The sequence below is a fragment of the Rattus norvegicus genome, chromosome 13, assembly GCF_021556685.1.
Source record: "Rattus norvegicus strain SHRSP/BbbUtx chromosome 13, alternate assembly SHRSP_T2T, whole genome shotgun sequence".
Lineage (NCBI taxonomy): Eukaryota > Metazoa > Chordata > Mammalia > Rodentia > Muridae > Rattus > Rattus norvegicus.
The window spans coordinates 109,104,221-109,126,087 of record NC_141546.1 but is presented as its reverse complement, the minus strand read 5'-3'; the positions used below and the strand labels follow the sequence as shown (position 1 = coordinate 109,126,087).

General features: G+C 41.8%; 1 long non-coding RNA gene across 3 annotated transcripts; it reads left to right on the top strand.

Moving 5' to 3' along the window:
- Positions 1 to 1,715: 1,715 nt before the first annotated feature.
- LOC148001897 (uncharacterized) lies at positions 1,716 to 21,707 on the top strand. Of its 3 annotated transcripts, XR_015636325.1 has the most exons (4): positions 1,740 to 1,841; positions 5,205 to 5,364; positions 16,109 to 16,327; positions 21,613 to 21,707. It is a non-coding gene; the product is annotated as an uncharacterized LOC148001897 (long non-coding RNA). The 3 variants fall into 3 exon arrangements; XR_015636323.1 differs by lacking the exon at positions 5,205 to 5,364 and having other exon boundaries at positions 1,729 to 1,841; XR_015636324.1 differs by lacking the exons at positions 5,205 to 5,364; positions 16,109 to 16,327 and having other exon boundaries at positions 1,716 to 1,841.
- Positions 21,708 to 21,867: the final 160 nt, after the last annotated feature.

Genomic DNA, 21,867 nt, shown 5'->3' with positions numbered 1-21,867 from the left:
TGTTGTACAAACAGCTGAATTCCCAGTAACTAGAATAGTGCCTTCAGTAAGTACCTCAGGAATGCCAGCACCTCACTCCAACCTCAGAAGTTACATATGTGTCCTAAGGACTTCAAAGTTAGTCCAAGACAGAAGCAAGTCAAGTCCAAGACTTCCCAGATACAAATCACCATCTAAGCAATCATACTTAATCAAGTATCTGAAATGTACAAGATATTTAGGATACCACTGAAAACAACTCAATGATTACAAAATTTTTCTGGTGAGCCATTTTGATTATATATCAGGCACTAGGGAACAAAGTTCATGGTGTTAGTAATCAGGCACTTCCACAGCCAGCCCAAGGGACCCAGCAACAACAGGACATGCTATTGGAGAGGTAAGACATTCCCACTGTCCCCTCGTGTCCCATGTCCACATTCTGTGCATGTGCTACATCCCATGATAAAAGACCCTATTCCTCCTCCCCCTCCCCCCTTTCCTCTCACATAAGACATGTCTCATGGTACAGCTTTATGGATTCTAACACATGGTTCTTCTTTAAGGACCTGTATGTGCAAGTCCTTGTGCATTTATAAATTCATACATATGGAGATGTAGATACATATGTACAAATGCAAATTTCAACGCATGCTGTGTATATATAACCAAAAAACCCTATGCATTTTTTAAGGCAATCAATAGGCAATATGTAGAATTAAGTAAATGGAACGGTTGATAAATGCAATAGGAATTTAGAACTAAAGAAATCAGCAGCAGTAGTGAGATTCCACAAGAAGGGAGAAGCTTAAGACTCAGAGGAATTCAAAACCCTCCATAAAACTAGACAGAACAAAGACAAAGTTGAGGGGCAGAAGCCATATATAGAAAAGGGCAGAAAAAGGACAACAGCACGAGCTGTGATTCTGAACCAAGTCTAATGAACTGATCTCCTTTTCCTAGTCCATCTCTTCCTCTTCTTATTCTTTCAAAATCTATATTTATTTTATTGTTTTATATTCTCTATCTCTAAATAATATGTTGTTTGAAGATAATGTTCTATATTTCCTTTAGAAACCACTATTCAAACCAACCTTCTCCTGCAGACGGGAACCTGGAAATGCCCAAAGTCTCTGAATAGTTCAAAGGGAACTGAGGATAGACCCTAGATCTCCAGGTATTCCCCACTCATTGCACTAAACTTCACAGGTGTGAGAGGGTCAGAGAAAGTAGCCATTGGAGAACAGTAGCATGAGGGCCAGGCATCAGTGTCCCCACTAGGTAAGGCTAAGGTAAGGTCCTTGTGACCCTTAGCAGGAAATGTCCAGGGATTCTGGATGGCCTGACCCCTGCCTGAGAAGCTTTGCGGCTTTTTCTGCTGGAGGTCACTTTTTCCTACTTGACAAGTCATCTACAGATGACAGCAGGCCCCTTCCTGAAACACCAGGTCAGCTACTTCAACAGGGTAAAATCTAGTAACCAGTCAGTCAGATGCTAAGCTCCAGAAGCCCTACACATGGTACTGGTGCCAAATCCTCAAACTGGCAAACACATTCTGCTTCTGCATACTTCTGAGGGAAAGATATTATACCTGAGACTCGGTTTCCTCGTCTGTCAAATCTAACAGTTACTCTGCAGTTACTGTTAAGTTTCAATGAGCAAATACACAGAAACTCTTAGAATATCACGTGGAGGCCAGGTGCACTGTGATGTCACTGTTTACTTGAGAATCCCTGAAAGTTGGTCCCCAGGTCAGGGGAAGTTGTGGATACTGACACGGGAGCATCTTAGGAGTTCTTTCTTTGGGTCTCCAGTCCTACATTTTCCCAGGCTCTGCAGAAAGAGAAGCCTGAAAGTCTCAGGTAAGTCTAGGTACAACCCTTTCCTCCTCCTCTTCTTCTTCTTCTTCTTCTTCTTCTTCTTCTTCTTCTTCTTCTTCTTCTTCTTCTTCTTCTTCTTCTTCTTCTTCTTCTTCTTCTTCTTCTTCTTCTTCCTCTTCCTCTTCCTCTTCCTCTTCCTCTTCCTCTTCCTCTTCTTCTTCTTCTTCTTCTTCTTCTTCTTCTTCTTCTTCTTCTTCTTCTTCTTCTTCTTTTTGGTAAATGAACACAAATTTATTTGTTTGTTTGTTTTTAGACAGAGTATTATGAAGTAGCTCAGGTTGGCCTCAAACTCAAATTCACCTGCCTTTGCTAGGTTTAAAGTATGGACCAAGATTTTTCAGCTTAAATATAATTTTTTTATCTTTATTAACTTGAGTATTTCTTATTTACATTTCGATGGTTATTCCCCTTCCCGGTTTCCGGACCAACATCCCCCTAGCCCCTCCCCCTCCCCTTCTATGGGCTTCCCCTCCCCATCCTCCCCCCATTACCACCCTCCCCCCAACAATCACGTTCACTGGGGGTTCAGTCTTGGCAGGACCAAGGGCTTCCCCTTCCACTACAACCCTTACTTCTTACTCAACACTACTGCTCACTTTTTAGCACGTTTTACTTCTCTGTAAGTCCTATTTCAATAAAACTGAAAAGGATACTATCCTTGTGGTACCTACATTCTAGAATGTAGACTAAAGATATTTTCTAAGTTGCTTCCTTATCCCAATCCCAGCCTAGCCTGCTGCTCTCTAGCCTGCAAGGTGTTTCTGTATACCTTCTCCTCCCCCATATTAAAACCCATCTTACCTCTTAAAGCCTTTCCCTCAGTCTTCCCTCCTTGTCAGTACTACAACTCTCGTCAGCTTTTAATTTTTGACATAAAACATAAGAATGTAGGAAAAACTCTGTAGGGCCTGCTTCTAGTGCTCGCTCTGCTAATTACTGAATAACCTCTCACTGGGGTTTTAATTTCCTCACCTATCAAATGAAGAGTCAGACAGAATATGCACAGGGGCTTCATCTGGTTCAACCTGACCTAAGGCTCCTCCTGAGTTTAATACATTCCTCTAAGATTACACAGTATCAAGAAGAAAGGCCCTATTCAGGAGGGAAGTCCAGACTGGCAATGGTACTCCTGGCTCTCTCCAACCACCCTGAATTTTACTGCCTCGAACCTTGAAATCTTTACTTGACCTCAATTCCTGCTAGCCCTGCACACCTGCTGAGACTGCTACTAGTCTGACTGTCAATAAGTGGGATGGCCTCTCCTGCTGATAGAGCACCTTGATTTTTGACCACAAGCTTGGCTGTCCTGTTGCTATACAACCAGAATACTTGAGCTAGACTGAATGTTTCCAGGCCATCTCTATAGCCCCAACTGATATGCTTGCCTTAGCCTTGGTCCTTATGCTGCCTGCTGAGTTCCCACATCCACCAAGCAGGACCCATTACCTGTACACTGATTTCTTCCACTCCATCAATGTTCTCTGTCTATTCAGTGACAAGTACTATTGCAAGCAAAGATACAGCACTGTGGAATACTACTACGTCTCATACTAGCAGCCCACTGCCAGGACAAATTTCCCTATTCAGTAAAGAGTATCCAATACATTGTTGAATTCTTTCCTTCAAGAGGTATTTACTGAGCACTCATAGACTGGCACCATAGTAGAACAACAGCTGGGAAATGTAGTTCTGTACAATGAAATGCACAGAATAGCATGAAGAGCATACACTCTGTAAGCCAGAATCCCAGCTTTGTGACTCTGGGTATTTATAAAGCTTCTCTGAGTTATTGATTGATTAATTGATTGATTGATTCAATATGGAGTAACTTAGGATTTTGAAGTGGAAGAGTACCTTGGTCAGGGCCATGGAATACCACAAAGTCATATCATGCAAGAGATTTATTGGGAGGCGGTGCCTCTGAGTGGGGATGAGGGAGGGTATGATGGTAGAACTTTATAGGGGTAAGACTTGTATGGACAGTGGAAATATGTCACATTTGATGGCTGGCGATGACATAGCTGCTGGCACTGAGTCACTGAATGTGGACTAGGGGGAACACCTGATTCTAGAATATGGGCAGTTTCTAACAATAATAGCACTCAACAAACCAGATTTATTTAGGAATGAATGGAGCAGCCTCTGTGAAGTTCCTAGAATACCACATGGCACACAGCAAACACTTAACTTTTTTATCCTGATGTGTCCCAAAGGTATCAGTGTTGGGGGTTTGGCCTGGTGCTGCTATGTATTCAAATGCTAAATACTGGCCTCTAAGATTTGGTTGTCCTGAGATCCTCACATACACCAACCCTACACCCAGTTTAAAGTTAATTGGTTAATAAAAGGCCCTGTGATTGGGCAGTAAGGAGAGAAGGTGGGACTTGAAGATTGAGTGATGGGTCTGAGGAGAGAACAGAGAAGGAGAAGAGCCTGCGGAGGAGAAAGGAGACAAAGAGAGGAAATGGATCATGAGCATATGGCCAGGAGAAATAGCAAGTAACAGGGGTCATATGGCTGAGATGTAAGCTAGAATAGCTCAAAGCCTGCCAAATCTAGTCTTACAGCTTGTAAATAAAAAAAACAGGATTGTATGTCTTTTATATGGGCTAGGTAGATCAAATTCATTTTGCATACCGGTTTTCATATGCTGATAACCTGAAGAAATCCTGTTCTACTCTATATAACCAATACCTCAGGAGTTCTTTGTAGGTGATTTTGATCAATGTGGCCCAACTTCAACATGGCTAGCAATAAGACACCCTCCACAGTACTTTATACAAAGCTAGTACTTTCAAGGGGTGAACCTGAAAGGATGTAGACTAGGAAGGAGAAAGTGTTTACAATAAATATATCGGTACTGAATTTCAAACAAAATAGTGAGAATAATATGGGCAAAGCCTAATATAAAAATGAGCGTGAGGTTAAGTGTTAAAAGTGTATGTTTAGGCCACAGCATCTATCACAATTAGCACGAGAAAGAAGATACCATCAAGTACTGGTAAAGACTTGGGACAACTGGAACTTTCCTATTTTGCTGCTGGAAATATGACTGGTATAGCTGCTCTGATAGTACCATAAAAATACGACCTAGCAATTCCACTCTAAGCATATACAACAGAAATGTACACACATAAGTGCATATTTGCACACATGTGCATGCATGTTTCCAGGGCTGCATAGTTACATCCTATATAACAACCTTTAGGTTAACAGTAGAGAAAATACAGAACTAAGTTATGTCTACTCAGTGATGTTCTCATAATTAAATATGTTCAGAACGTATAAATATGTATTGATATTCATTCACCAAAAGCCATGAACAAATACATTCTTCCACCACAGTATCAGAGGTACCTACCGTGGTCTGTAAATAATACAGAATACTACACTTCCAAGGAAATTGCACATAATATGATGACTATTACAAGCACAAAGGAATAGAAGAAGTCAGACTACAAAGGAGAGATTCTTCAAGATTTCATTTGTACAAGATTTAAAATAGGTAAGAATAGTCCAGTAGTATGCAAGATAGCATTCAGTCTTAGATAGGTAGTGAGTAACAAGAAAATACTTTGGAGCATCTTTGGGAGATTGTAATATTTCCATCTTTTTTCCTTATCTTGGAGCTGTTTACAGGCTATGTACACCTTTTGCTGAACACATTATATGGTTTTGTTTTTTCATGGATATTTTAGGTCAGTAAAAACACTATGAAAAATAAACTAATGGCAAAGCTTTTAAATGTGTTTTTATAAACTGGAAGAAAATCGACTTTTATACAAATAGGCTGATTTTTTTAACCAACAATTAATTTCAATGCCTTCTGTCCCTGCTACAAAATAAAACAAAAAACCCCCAAACCAAACAAACAAACAAAAAAGCAAAACTCAAATGCCACAAATAGACTTGTAAGCACATTCCACCATTTTAAGATACGGCAGAGATCTGACATTACACTACTCCAATAGGAAAAAAATGCTTTCAAAATTCTGTCAAAATTTATACTTTTTGGGAGTAAGTCGAAAGATGGATTTGTGTTTTATGAATATAGTGAAATGGAGTTACTTTTGTAAGAAATAAAATTTATTAATGAGATAGAAGTGGTGGAAGCAAGGGGCTGGGGATTTGTTAAAAACAAGACCAAAGAACTCAGTAAATCCATAATTTGAAATCAGTATTCCAGGGCTGTAATTCCCAGTGGCTGTCAAAGATTTAGGTCAGAGAAGAAGGCACAGGCGGAGTCCACGACATGTTCTGGATTTGAACTGTGAGGAAAAGAAAACTCTGGTCGATGAGCAAAAGCCACCCTGAGGTCACAAGAGGAGTAAGTGACCTGCACTTCCTGACCCAAAACAGGAAACAGTGGTTGGGTGTAGGCAGCCTTGGGTACATAAGGAAATGACCTCATCTGGCCTAGGACAAGAGGATGTGGCCTGGGAGTGCTCTGACCTGCAGCAAAGATGGGCAGGCAGGCAGGCTTAGCCAGGGTTCTCCCTCTGGGGTGAGTTTCTAAATATACATACTCATCTGCTTGATCCAATCAAATGCTTGCCTTCACTGATCAGGCCTCCTGCAACTTTTGGTTCTGCCAGCCTACTTGACAGCTGAGACAGCTCCAGAACCCATAAACGTCACCTCGGTTGCCCATAATAGACAGCTAGCAATGGACCTGAACTTGAAGAACACCAAGGATTTCTGCCATACAACGATCCCTGGTGATTTCCACTAACAAAGGGAAGAATGTTAAAAAGACAGGCACCCAAACACCCTTTGTGAATGATATCCACTCTTTGGGGCAAAAGTATCGTACTAACTGCCAACTTTTCCACAAGAAAAGCATGTGTTGCTCCCAAGGACAGGAAAGCATGGTGAGCGTAAGAGACACAGCAAATGCCAAGCAGCAAAATGTTGGCACGGAGGTCTGAAGCACCCAATAGGAGATGTGCACATCCCCCAGGTCCCAGGTCCCTCAGCTTCTGCCCTGCTGACCTCCATTCCTTCCCTCTTTCTTTCCTAGTCACAAGGGATCACTCACATTTTCACTCTGACATGCAATTTGTAGAGTACAGAAAATGAGACTACATAGAAAAAAGCTTGACACCTATCCCTTACTTTAAAAAATTATCATGTTCTAGAATATGTACAAGGTCCCTTCCCTTTGCTGCCCAGAACCAGCAGAGGCCCTGCTTGGGGAGCAGCATGAAGCAACTTTTATAACTTTTTAGTTATAGATGTATAACTAAAAGACATGATGGCTGCTGAGTGTTGCAGAGGGCCACTGACACATCTCGCAAAAGGTTGGGTCTTTTATCTAGGAAGCAGTATCATGTTCTCCAGGGTATGCGTTTCCTGTATTTAAGAGAACTTCAGCAAGCAGAAGTTCTGCAAGGCAGAACAAATAATTCAACTACAGAAAAAAGGAAAACAGCTCTAGGCTAGACTAGAATCATTCCCACACGAGGCCTGTTTGGAATGGCTTCCTTGTTATCCTTAAAGGTATCAGCACCTAAATTTGCCAGCATCGTTAACATGCTTGGCATGAATGAACCAAGGAATGAACCCTTGTGCAGTCCATGTGACCAGCCTGGAGAATAAGAATGCTAAAGGGGCTGGAGCTGTGAAAAGTACCTGCAAACAACTTTCTGGATACAATTATGGTAAGACACTGAAGTACTTCTCCATCAAGACTCCTGTACACATGGGGGTAGGGAAAGAGAACAAAGATTATGGCAGTGGTCCAACACTCCTGGTTGAGACACTGAATTATACTAGCAAATCTTATCACAGAGACATGATCCCAGCTCTGACAAACAGTGTAATCACCCACTTTGAAAGATTTGAGAAATCTCGGCCAGGTTATCATCTGGGACACTAAGGAGACAGAGGCTCCTTTGGCCAAGCAATCACCATTAGATCTGAGGAGTAGGAGGACAGAGTCCCAAGTCTGTTACCCACAGACTCTATCTAATCTCACAAGCCACTTCCTCCAAACCAGTCAGAGATATCCTGAGCTTTTGTCAGTAGGCTCTGTACTCAAGGTTTCACTCAGAGAAAACAGGGCTGCTGGCTCCAGAAAAATCATCCTTCCAGGTCCACCCCTCTGTACACATGTCACTCTCTAGGATACTGTGTGTTAGGGTGTGGCAGGATAGATCCCCTGTCACCAAATGAGTGAATAAAGAGTCATCCCCCATACAGGAATGGAGGAGGGGCCTGGCATATATACTGTGGAAAACTTAGAATATAATGCCAGAGACCTTGAAATACAGAGATTCAGCTTCAGTTCTTAAACCACTTCACATCAGAACACAGGCCGTAGCTGACCACAGAGAAGTCCTTAACTGTCCAAGACTTGGACTCCAAACCATCACAACTGACTCTGGGCGATAAGCAGACAGCCATTACCAGCTGGTTCACTTTCTAGGAGTCAAAAAAAGAGAATCTTGGGCCTTAACACCCTGCTTGGCCATCTCAGCTCTTCTTCTCCCAACCCCTGTCCTGACCAAAGTTATCCTAGAAGCCAGATGCCTTGAAAGGAATCTACTGAAGAGCGGGTCTTCTCTCCGGGACCTTGGGGAAAAGTTTAGCAAAGCCTACCAACAGGCATGAAAAATATCTACAGTCCAAGGTGGGGCTACGCTGTAAGAACTCCAGACCACTAGTAGTGAGGGGCGGATAGGTGGGTAGATAGAAGACCAAAACCCAAGGGACACGGTTTCCTTAGTATGGATGAAGCCTTGTCTCCAAGGGCAGACCTAGGGAGCCCTATAGAACAGGCCAACAAACTTCTGGCTTATGCTACATAACCTCACAATTGCCCAGTATACCTATGACACTAAGCAGAGACAATACTAACCCCTTTGCTGGCTATAAATCTAGTCCACTCAGCTGGGTCTGGCATCCTGCAGGCCGGCCCCCCAACAGCTACAGTTTTGCTAAATTTAGGGTTGCTCCCAGCCACCCCAGCGACTCTGCACTTCGTGTCCATTTCAGGTTCAGCTGGGGACAGGGAGGAACAGAACTTGTTAAGATATGCCCTCATGTGACCCTCTCTCTTCCCCATGGAAGGCAGGAGCCCAGGAAAGTAGAAGATGTGAGAAACCAGTCAGAGATATCCTGAGCTTTGTCAGTAGGCTCTGTACTCAAGGTTTCATTCAGAGAAAACAGGGCTGCTGGCTCCAGGAAAATCATCCTTCCAGGTCCACTCTGCTGTACACATGTCACTCTCTAGGATACTGTGTGTTAGGGTGTGGCAGGATAGATCCCCTGTCACCAAATGAGTGAATAAAGAGTCACCCCCCATACAGGAATGGAGGAGGGGCCTGGCATATATACTGTGGAAAACTTGAAGACAGAATATACTCAGTCAGATACTAGAGGCCTTGACATAAGATTACGCTTCAGTTCCTAAATCAGCCTCCACAGTGGAATCAACCAGGAAGCCCTGAAATTCCTGATGCCCTTGCAATCTCTCCCCAGCCACAAGACCACTGGGTACCCAGTCTGGACTTTATACACTTTAGGAGACCTCTGGGAACTTGAATGTGTGCACAGGTTTGTCAACCACAGGTTTGGGAATTGGCCTTCTGCTTTCTGGGAATGTAGTCTTCAAGATGTTGTAACATGGATTCCAGACACAAGAAATTTAATCTTTACACACCAACTCTTGCTGGCTCTGAAGTGCCTCCTAAATACTAAGCACCTGTGGCAAGATTGCTATGACTATGTAATAGGAGGCTCCATGTACCACATGCAGAACATTGGTACGTAGTAAGTACTCAATAAAAATTAGGAAGCATGATAACAATATGTAGGGGGAAAGGAGGAACCCAAGAGCTAGGTCTAAGCCATGGAATGAGAGTACGTGAGGCTGACAAGGCATTTCAGGGAGAGGCCATGAACAAGAGATAAAGCTCCTAGTGTCTGATGGATGGCCGGCCTATCCATCTTCTCTGTCCCAATTCACAACCTTCCTCCTACCTTCCATGCCTTGCCTTCACCTCAACTCCTAAATCCTGCCATTCAGTGCTCAAGGCTGTCTCCTTTCTCAGTGTTTCTAACAATACCACATGCTTATGATTTTGGAGTTTTTATTTGGCTGAAGGAACAGCTACCAGCCAAATAAAATATTTGACCTGTGGATGAATATTTCACAATGCCACAGAATGGCATTGTGCTGGACATACCAGGCTCACATTTGTGAGATGAAAGCACGTGTTTTGCAGAGGTAACTGTATTCTGGTTGAATGCTCAGGAGGAACCAGCAGCCAACCATAGCACTATGTGCTTCCTTTCTGTTACAACGAGGACAAGCCATTGTCCTATTCCTTCAAATAAGGCCCTACTCACCTACTCCTAGGGTCTGTGGCTCCTGCCACCAAACCATCTACCTTCATGATTTACTGAACCCCACAACAGCCAGGCAAAGCTCAGTTCTGCCCACATCAAGTCCAGAGCAGCTGGCTATCCACAAGCTGTAAGCCTCTTACAGATTAAAGGTCCTAATTTAAACCTCTGTGTGAGGTACAGCATGTGGGTCAGTACTCTGCAGGCCAATTGGCATAGAGAAGCAGCCACAACCTGAGAAATGCTTCTTTGGGGGTGGGGTGCACAAATGAACACATTTAGCCTGAGCAATTTTGAGCCCAAGTATCTGAGACCTTAGTGACGTCACCAGGATGCGTCAGCCCCCTACTATCCACCAGGAACCTAAGTATGTGAATTCCTCAGTGAATCCCAGAAACACAACACTCATAGGGCAAAGTAAGTTGGGATAGCTTCTTTCTAGCCCAGACCTTGGTATGTGGGAAAGATTTCTGTTGAAAGGAAAAAACAAAAACGAAAACGAAACAAAACAAAACGACAAAAACAAAAATCAAACAAATAAACAGAATAAATCTTAGAAAGCAAAGAAACTGCTATTAAAGCAGGAAGCAAAGCCCCAATGGTAGCTTTGGGGAAGTAACTGGAGCCCGAAGTCTATGCTAAGAACACAGGAACCCTTTTAGGACAGTACTTTTACATATTCTAATTCTTCACCCTCAGTAAGGCCCAGGTTACATGGTACTCCTGCACCCCTGTGTTCTTTGCATCTTTCTCTATATATACATAAAAATGAACCAACATTTAATGAGATAATACCTTTATCACATATTATGCAATTCAATATTTTCTATTACATTTATACATACTTTTAATTTTTTACTAACATTTTAACTATAGAAAATAAGTTTCATTAAGACTTTACCAAACACATGCATTTTTTTTTTAAATGGTGGTCACTCATTGCACTGATTTCACACCACCCCATTGTCAAATCTTTTCTCTGCAGTAGTCGCAGCTAGGACAACCCCAGTCGTCAAGCCTCCCCAGGGGGCCTATGATTTCTTCCCTCTTGTCCCAGTGATTCCTCTGGTGCTGGTCCAACTATTAAACACACTGGGCTGATTCCTGGCCAACACATGCTTTACCAGTTTCGCACTTCTTCCCTACACTGTAGTCCCAGAACTGAACAGACCTGAAGCACTAAGACAGAAGGGCCATCTGTGCTGTCCTGGGGTTCAAATCTTCCAACAGCCTAACTGTAAATCAGATATGCTACAAATCCTAGAGCCTGAAGTCTGTTTGATAATATTAGTTAAATAGAGGCAATCTTATACTTTGATTTTTTTTTAATGACAGGATAAAATAATTGATTTAATAGGCATCCTCAGCCTAGTCTTTCTTGCAAGTAGCCTGTGAAATGTTGCTATCTCCTCCTCTAAATAGCCTACCCTAATGGATCCAACAGTAACGGAATTCTCCAAAGCCCAGACTGTAGCAATATGAACCCCTAGTCACTAATTCCTATATTCCCTCTTCCCAGAAATATGACACATTTGTCTTTGTAGCTACTGTTCGTTGGGTATCAGAGTCAAAAACATATCTTAGAAAATCAGTATTCTAGCAGGGTGTGGTGGCACCACCTTTAGTCTCAATACTTGGGAGGCAGAGGCAGGTGGATCTCTGAGTTACAGGCTGGCCTGGTCTACAGAGAGAGTTCCAGGACAGCGAGGACTATTCAGAAAAGCCCCATCTCTAAACCAAACCAAACAGAACAAAACCAAAGAAAAATTAATATTCTTACATAGCAAATATGATGGGTTAATCTCTTTTTAAATTATTTGTTTGTTTGTTTGTTTGTTTGTGCCCTGCTAAAGGAGCACATATTCAGTGGCAAACTCTGCACTCTCCACTGCCTCCTCATGCCCCTCGGGGTCATCTCTGAGCTTGCTGCTAATCAGCACTTCAAACCCAGAAGGTCTACGCAGTGCGTGCCATCAACACCCAAGACTACAGAGGAGGAAAGGCTCTTCTGGCTGACTGATGACCTTGGCAAGCACTGCATAGCTGGGCCAGACTGAGGAAGTGTTTTGTAATGTGGATCTTGCAAATCCCCTGCTATATGTCAAACTAAACTATGTGCTGTAAGAATTTTTTTTCTGCTATAGCTTCCATTCAATGATTAATAAGAGCAGGTCCAGGACTTCTTACCACCTCTTCCAATATACAGCCCTCTTTTACTGCATACACTTCTTCTGAGTATGCTGGCCACCCAGCTCCAACAGTCCTCCTTTGGCTCTGTACCCTAGCTCTGTGCTAGAGGCAAAGCCCTGCCTGTTCTTGAGCACCCACTTAACAACACATGTACCAAGGACCCAGTGGGAATAGTATAGCTAGGCTCTGAGCATATAGTCAGGAACACAATGGACCAGATGTTTACTGTTTTCCAAAAGACATTCTCCTTACCCGACTCTGGTTACTATGATACATTCTTACCTTTTTCTGTCTTCTGTCTTCCTTTTAAGCTTTAACTCTATAACTAAAATTGGCTATCTTCTCTCTTACTACATCCATTTCCATCTCTATTCTACTTGTTCCAAAATGAGAAATAGACAGAACAACCTTTACAGATGTGCTTCAGTGAACAGCAGTTGATGGGTTAAGCATAATCAAGTGGTTAAAAAAATAGAGCAAGGGAAACAAGCTTTCTTCAACAAGGAAGGGTCTACTTCCAGCTGCTCACCTTTTAAAAGTGTGCTCACAATCATTGGGCAAACAACTCCAAACGTACACATCCATAGCTTCTTGAACAAACAAAGAGGAGAAGGGCCCTGCCAGGATGTGTACACAGGTACAAAGAGGCATCACTTCTTTAAGGGAGGTGGCTGAAGTAGAAACGTCTGCACAGAAAAGAAAGCAAGCATGAAAAGACAACATGTAGAACTTGAGAAAATGTTGGCAAACTATTTACCTGCCAGGATCAACATCCAGAACATATGAGGAACTCAAAACAAATAATCTGATTTTAAAATGGGCAAATTACCTAAACAAACATTGCTTTAAAAAAGACAAACAGCCAACAAGTATCCAAGAAAATGTTCAATCTCACTGATCATCAGGAAAATATAAATTCAAAACTATAATAAAATGCCATCTCACCCCAATGAGAGTAGATCTTATCAAAAATGCATCACCATAATTATACTAATAATAATAGTAAAAATAAGAATAAGTAGTGGTGGTAGTGGTAACAAATGCTGGGGAGGATGTAGAAAAAATACCTTGTCCCATTGTTAGTGGAAATGTAAATTAGCTATGGTAGAAATTGTATTTAGGGACCTTAAAAATAAAATAAAACAAACAAACGAACAAAAACTAGAAATAAACCAGGCATGGCAATGGCGCAGGCCTGCAATGCATAACACTCTGGAGACTAAGGCAGGAGGACCATGAATTCTAGGCTAGCCTTGGCTCCATAGGGACACTCCACTCAAAAAAACAAAACAAAACAAAAAATACCCTGGAAATAAAGCTACCACATAATCCAGCAATCCCAATACAGGAAATATATTTAAGAAATTGAAGTTGTTATGCCATAGAGACATTTTCATGCCATTTTTACTGTGGCACTAATCATAATAGCCAAGAGAATAAACCTCAGTGTCCATCAATAGGGGAATGAAAAAAGAAAATGTGGCACCTGCGTGTGTGCGTGTGTGAGTGTGTGTGTGTGTGTGTGTGAAAATTATTTCACCATAAAAGACTGAAATCCTGTCATTTGAAGCCGTATGACCTAAGAGATATTACATTACGTGACATAAGCTAGGCGCAGAAAGATGTACACACATTCTCACTGGCATGCAGAAGCTCCAAAGTTGACCTCACAGAAGCAGAAAATAGAACAGTGGCTATCAAAGGTTAGGAAAAGGGTCAAAAACAGAGAGAGTGGACAATTCATGATGGTCCAGCATGATAGACAAAAAACTTCTCATCTCCTGTAGGGCAACTATAGCTGGCAACAATTTACCATATAATCCAGAAAAGCTAGCATAGGGCTGACTGATTAAATGACCTGCTGGTGTAGCAAAGAGGATTCTGAATGTTTCCAACATAAAGAAATTATGTGTCTGTGAAGATAGATATGTCACTGATCTTAATTTGACCCTCACTCATTATGTATATGTACTGGAATAACGGCAATGCACAAAACATATGTAATTATGTCTGTTTGTATGTATGCACCTATATATTTTTGTATATGTGCTTTAAAGAACTGGGCTGGCCACTCTAGCTACCATGGCTACCTCTTTCAGAATGTTGTGCTAGCAGACTTTCAGAGCAGTGTCAGCTTCCTAAATCACAGCATGGCCATGACTAGAATGGTCACATTGTGAGACCAGAAGAACATACAGTCAATAAATGCTGCAATGCTGTCCTCCCTAATATCAAAAAGTCATTTCATACAATATCTCCAGCAGCTGCCTAAGAAATCTGGCCTGGCAGATTTTGTTGTTTAAGAAACACAGCTCTAAAGTCCTGGGTCACAGGACTGACTTATCCTCCAGCCCATCAAGCATAAATATTGGTGAAACTCAGGCCTTTAGATAAGAGGAACAAAAAAGACAAGACGCAGAGACAAGGTTAGCAGAAGTAATAAGGGCAAGAACTTCTGGGGGAGCTTGTGTTAGAGGTACCTAAGTATGAAGAAAAAAATACTAGAATGTCTTTTAAACATTTTGTTGAAAATAGTAAGTCAAAACAAACTATTATGGACATGGGCACAATGTTTAAATTTATGTGTCATCTGTCACATAATGTGTAATAGTATACTCATTTGAACTGTCCTTACTAATAAACATTCTTAATCATTCACTCTATTCAATTATTCAACAAACATCTACTACATGGTCGGTCGGTGCTGTCTCTACTTTGAAACAAAGCAAGGGACAAAACTGACAAAGATCACTGCTCATGCAGTAAACAGAAAGAGAAAAAATACTGATATAAACTTAGTCGGTATTCTTCTGTTTTAAAGAGACACTATGACCATGGTAACTCTTATAAAGGAAAGCATCTAATTGGGGCTTGCTTATAGTTCCAGAGGTTTAACGCACTGCCATCACGGCAGGAAGCATGGCAGCATGGTGCTAGGATTTCTCTCACGGTGCTAAAAGTTCTACATCTGGATTCGCGGGCAACATGAAATTCCAAAGCCCATCCCCAGTGACACACTTCCTCAAACATGGTCACACCTTCTCCAACATCTCAACATTTCCTAATCTCTCCCAAGTACTACTGTTCCCTGAGGACTAAACATTCAAATATACGAGCCTATATATAAGGGGCCATCCTTATTCAAACCATTACAGAAATATTTATAATATTAATGATGAGAGAGAAAAAGCTCTGTGTGAAGGGGTACAGAGAATGCTAGAGAATGGTGAGCTATGGGGAGGCCCCTGAGAATCTAAGACCCACAGGAAAAAAGGGAAAACAAAAACAAAAACAAAACAAAACCACAGGCTGTGTGGGAAGAAGATTCCAGACAGAGAGAACTAGAAACGAAACAGCTCTAACACAGTGCTTAAGCAACATGGAGGAGGCCAAAGACGATGGCATAAACTGTAGTGAAGGAAGAGCATGAGAGGAGAGAGATGAACAGCACAGGAGATGGATCCTACAGTCCCGATGCACCACACGGGGGCCGCCAGCCTCCGTTGGAGATAGGCTATGACTCAGCACAAACGGGAAATTAAACAAGAACAATATAACCCACTTCGGAAATAAAAACACTTCTGACGTACTAGCTTAAATAAAATACATGACCACAATTAATTTTCAACATCTTTACTTCGTTCGCCAGAGATTTTAAAATTACCTGTGTGCTTCTCCAATGTTTCTCACATTGTGTCTCTATTTTACAGTAGTGATATAAGCTACGTCCTCCTGGGGACCTCATTGAGGACCACAGTATTTACTGAATGAGAAGAAAAGCTACCACTAGTGGCTGAGAACCTCAGGGCATAGACTTCTCCTTCGATGGAAGATTCTGGCTGCTATGAGGACTGTAGCCTAGGAGAGACAAAGAAACGGAGATGACAGCAATCTGGCCAGGGTGCTGGCAGGGAAAGCAGTTCTGACAGGTCAGATTTGGAAATGCTTTATAGATGGAATCTGGATCAGCACATGGGTGGGATAAAGGCCCACAAGAATGAGGAAAGTGAAATACAACATCTAGTATTCTAATAAACACCTAAAAGGTTAGCATTCCCATCACCGTGATGGGAAAACTGAGTAGAAAAGTCAGTTCAGCCTGGGGTATGTTCAATATGTATTAATATCAATACTGAGATGTTAAACCAGCAGACACATATACAGGGTCTACACCTCAAAAGAAAGCCTGGATTAAAGACGAAAATTGAGAAGCGTCATCACCCAGGCTCTTGCTTCTCATTAGGGAAAATTTTTAATATAAATAAAATTATAGAGAAAGCAATGAAGCAACTTCAGGAGGAAAAAAATGCATGGTTATTGGTATTTCCCATCTGTGACTACTTTGAAATGAACTGGAGATATTATTTGTAAGTAAGGCATTTAAAGACAAAAGTGAGGAAAAGATAAAGAGGAGGAATCTCAGGGATAGAAAACTGAACATGTGTGGCGAGTGAAGGCAGTAAGAGACCAGGAACAGATGCCCTGGAAACAAAAAAACAGCCTCCAGGAAAATGATGGGCCCAGCTATGCCCAACCCTGCTGAGGAGCCACTCAGTGAGGTCAAAGCCAGAGTGATCGCTGGGAGAGATGTCAGGAGCACATTAACCAAGAGTGGTGGGATTCAAGGTGGACACAAAACACAAGCGTGAGGAAGCCTGAAAGGCAGAATCTGGGGCTTCTTCAAAACGACAGAACAGCAGCCAGTGCAAATGTTTTGCATAAAGGAGGAAAACTGGTGATGTGCACAGATATGGAGCTGGAGGTGCGCATTGTTATGAATATGTAAGAGGGAAGGGTGCCCAGGAGGCAGGGACTGTCTAGGACAGAACTGTGAACAGAGGAAGAGAGAAAGTACCACATATCACTTATCTAGCCACTGACAGCTTTCAATGTTGTATTTACTATGTATCATTAATACTGAAATGCTATATACAACACAGGAAGATACTCAGAATTTAACTGATTTACAAATTATTGTTTAATTAAAAAATCAAATTCTTAACCATGTAACCTTCAGTGACTAGAAATATCAATCATGCTAAATTTAAAATATTATGCATTATCCTAAGTATATAATAGAGAACATATGAATGCTAAAAGTACATTGGTTTTTACATCTGAGAACGTATTTTTACTAAAAAGCACTAAAACCGCACAGATATTCTAATCCTGCCATATAGCTGGACTTAAACTGAAATTGCAAAAACAAAAACAAACAAAAAAATGAACTAATAATATGTAAGAATCACAGATCATTTTTAAAATTTGGAGAAATTATTTACATAGGGAAATATAAATCATATGACCCCGAGTTGTATTGGCAGACTAGATTCCCACAGCAGCATAGATGCACGTCAATTTACAGCTTCCACAAAGAGCAGGTCCAGGGAGAGCACAGACCTGTCACCTGACCAGCTGGTGAAAAGGCAAGAAGAGCTCAACCCACAGCCAGCAAAGTCCACGGAAATGACCAACTTGCTCTAAGATACCAGTACCACTGGGCACTTGCCAAGACCTTTACTAATCGGGAAGGGCTTTTAAATGTTTTCATTTAGCCTCTCTGCCAATCCATTAGTTAAGTAACCTCACCACTTTAACTATCAGAGCTACATACACTTAGGCCAGAATGTTAAACACAATAGCAAACCAGTGTCTCTCTAAAAGGCAAGCTACGGGGCTATGAAAAGGAGTCAAGCTACAGAAACGGTACCAGGCTTCTTATAGACACTTCTCATCAACTACACGAAATGACAGCATGAGTCCATGAATACCAGGCCCTAAAGCATGGTGGATTTGGCAGCGCAGACGTGACAGTCATAATAATATACTACACAAGGAAAGCTGACAGTAGTTCTCACAGTTTAGAATGCAGCATCCATGACAGTCAGGCTCTGACCATCTTTTCACAGGTGTCTGTCCAGGGTCTGGTACAATGTCTGTCACAGAGAAGGCCCTCAAGAATAGTTACTAGCTGGGCCTGGTGTCACATGCCTATGATTTCAGCAGTAGGTAGCCAATCTAGTCTATGTAGTAGGTTCCAAGCAAACCAGGATTACAAGGCAAGATCTTGTCCTGAAAGAAAAAAAGAGAGAAAGAGGGGAGAAGGGAGACAGGAGGGAGGGAGAAGGTTACTGAAGGAAATAATGAATAACCAAGAAGCCATAAACACAGTAAGAATAGCAGTGTTTGAACAAAGCTCAGGAAAGCTGCTCTGGCAGTTGGTTGGGGATAAAGGGAAGAGACTAAGCAAAGCTAAAATGCAAAACTACAAAGCAGATTCTTTACTAACAAGATATTCACAAGTTATTAACTAAGTGAAACATGGGTCCTGTTTATAGCAAGACTTAAAACAACAGGATTTTATTTGTTTTTAAATGAAACCATCAGGGAGACTTAAACACCCTATAAAACAGGTCATATAGTATAAAACAGGTCATTTTTAGGGATATCTTTGCTTATTCAAGGTGTCATAACTGGGTTATATTCTTTAAAAAAGCTATGAAGTGAAGATATATGATAGAGTTTGTTTACTAATGCTTAAGACGCACTGTAACTCCAGGAACGGAAGAAAGAAAAACACGTGGAGGTCTAAACGAGAATTTCTCTACCATATCCTGAATACCTGTGGAAACACCAGGCAACAGTAACACACAGATTTATGACATTAACTCTACCATTGTATGTGGTAAAATGAATACTGTAAATACTTACAGAGAGCAGCCATATGCTACTATGCATTTGCCCCACCAAATAGCAAATACCCATGCATTTGCCCCACTGCAGGAAAATCTCTGAGTAGTATTTTGGGACATACATTGGCAGTTTTTCAATGGAGACCTGCAGAACAGAGCTGTCTTCCCCCCCCCATCCCTGCCAGTTTCCCTAGCAATAATGGGCTTCAATGTCTACTTTCATCTTGGCCCACTGCTACCTCACACAGGTCCACTGACCCTGGATTCTCTCATGTCCATGTAGCCTCTTCTTAAATGGCATCGCATCACCAGTTTATCCTAGAATGCTTACTTCTCCCAAACATGTCACCCTTGCTCTTCTGTCTACCTACTCAGCTATTTTCTGCACATCTCCAAGGAAAACCAAGTAAGGGTGGGTCAGCCAATTAATTATCTGGATGTCTATTGTGTGCCACATTCTGAATCCAGGACAAAGGTGACGGGAACAAACATGACAGATTCAGACGTCCTGTAAGCCATATAATCTACCACAAATGGTACAAAAACTGGTTCAACTGTCGGTGAACCAACAGAACAGACTGTAAGTGCTTTACTTTCCTGTCTCCTCAGAACTTCACACACTGCCCAAAACAGATCCCTAATGAATATTCAGATGATAGACCCTCTATAGTACAGGGCTGTCCTAACTCTACAAATGAAAGGTAGCAAAGGTGTTTGATAAGGCCTTTTGAAGTATCTGGAGGAGAAGATGAAGCTTCTGGAGCCAGTCTCACCACAATCAGCCAAAAGTAGAGCTGGGAGGTGTTAACTACTGTCTTTGTTCTCCTGGACCCTTTGTACCCTCCTTCTGTTGACACCTCCTGCTTTCTCCCCACTCACTGCTGCACCCCCCCCCCATTGTAATGGGAATAAACCTGCCCTTCTTATCCCTACTGATCCAAGCATGTGAGCATGTGGTTTCCTCTTGGCCACTGACATCTTTCAATTCCTACCTCAGCCCTAAACCAAACTTCTCCAGCTGTGGTGTTGCTGCTAGCTCACAGCAAGTCACTCCATTCCCAGCTAGAGGACCAGGTCAACAATGCTTAGAAATCAGAAAAAAAGAGGGCTCTAGGAAGATGAAATGCAAGAATCAGCCTAGGGGTTGATTCCAGTCCCAGACAACCCCCCCAACATTCCCAAACCTAGGGCTTGTTTTAAAAGTGTGGATGGGCACCATAATCAGACAAGACACAGAAGCAACTTGTAGATATCTAGACTGGCATACTTGGAGACAAAGGGCAAAACAAAATTGCCAGAAAATATTCTGGAGGATACGGAAGAACCCATTAATCTCCCTTCTGCCCTAAGATTGGGTTTGGGTTATTCTAGCTTCTCTGCACAAACCTGAGAAGCAGGCACAACAACTTTTCAAATCCAGCTCTGCTCTATAGACTTCAGGACCTAAGACAGGGTGGGCCACCTTCCAGACTCCAGAGAAAGGGCTCTGGAAAGAAAGAAGTTTCCCAATACAGAATAATCCTGACCATCTATTTTTTTCCTCATGAAACCACTGTAAATATCCAATATATAATCTTCAATTCCTTTGATGTCTGAACCAGTCCCATCCCCGCTCTCTCTCTAGGTTTTTTTGAGATAGGGTTTCTTTATGTAGCATTGGCTGTCCTGGAACTTGCTCTGTAGACTGCACTAACCTTGAATTCACAGGTATCCACCTGCCTCTCCCTCCCAAGTGCTGGGATTCAAGGCATGTGACACCAAAACCTGGTTGGCAATTTTTTATCTTTAATGTCTTAAAAGGTGAGATGGCAAATATTTCAATCTTGCAGGTCCATGGCTGTTTCAACTACTTAACCATGTCATTGTGGCAACACGTGAGTAATGGACGTTTCTGAATATCCAATAAAGTACAAAAATGGGCACCTGTTCTATAGGTCACAGTTTTGTTCATTGGGATCTGCTTTTTTAGCATTTTGTGTTTCAAAGAGGAACAGAGGCCACCATGTACCTATATACCTGTATGCTGTGAGATTCAGGCCTCCGTTTCTGCTACTTGCTCTACAAAGCACTGAAAAGGATCCAGACTGCTTTACTCTAAAAACCTAGCCTGAATCAGAAACTTGAGCAAAAATGTAAATGGCTGTGAACATCATTTCTGAGGGCTTCAAAGATAGAAAAACTAGATTCCTTATATTAGATGCTAAGACCTGGACAGGAAAGTGTGCATCTAGGATGGTGCAGCTGGCAAGGCACTGACTTTGTGCTTCTACTCTGTAAGTTATAGACGGAACACAAGCATGTCAACAGCGTCCTGGGTTTTGAGCCTTTACCTTCTAATGCTTTGATCCTTTAATATGGTTCCTGATGTTGTGGTGACCTAAAATCATAAAATTACTTTGTTGCTATTTCATAATTGTAATTTTGCTACTGTCATGGATCATAATGTAAATCTGTAATGTGTTTTACCATAGTTGACGGTAACCCAGTTAAAAGGCTGTTCTATCCCCCTTTGTGACCCACAGGTTGGAGAACAACTGCTCTAAGTGGATGGCAATGGCCAAGAATGCAATGTGGGGAATCTGTGCATCTGCGTATGTCGATTTTTCGTGTACTCAGACATGGCTACTAAAAAGAAGAACGTGTAAACAGATATCTGTATTTTAAAAACAGATAAGGTCTGGTAGAGAATGTAGATGATTGACAGACACTAGCCCAGGAGTCTGAAGGGGTCTTGGGATAATAAACAAGAATAAGGCATACACATGTACAAGCTCTTC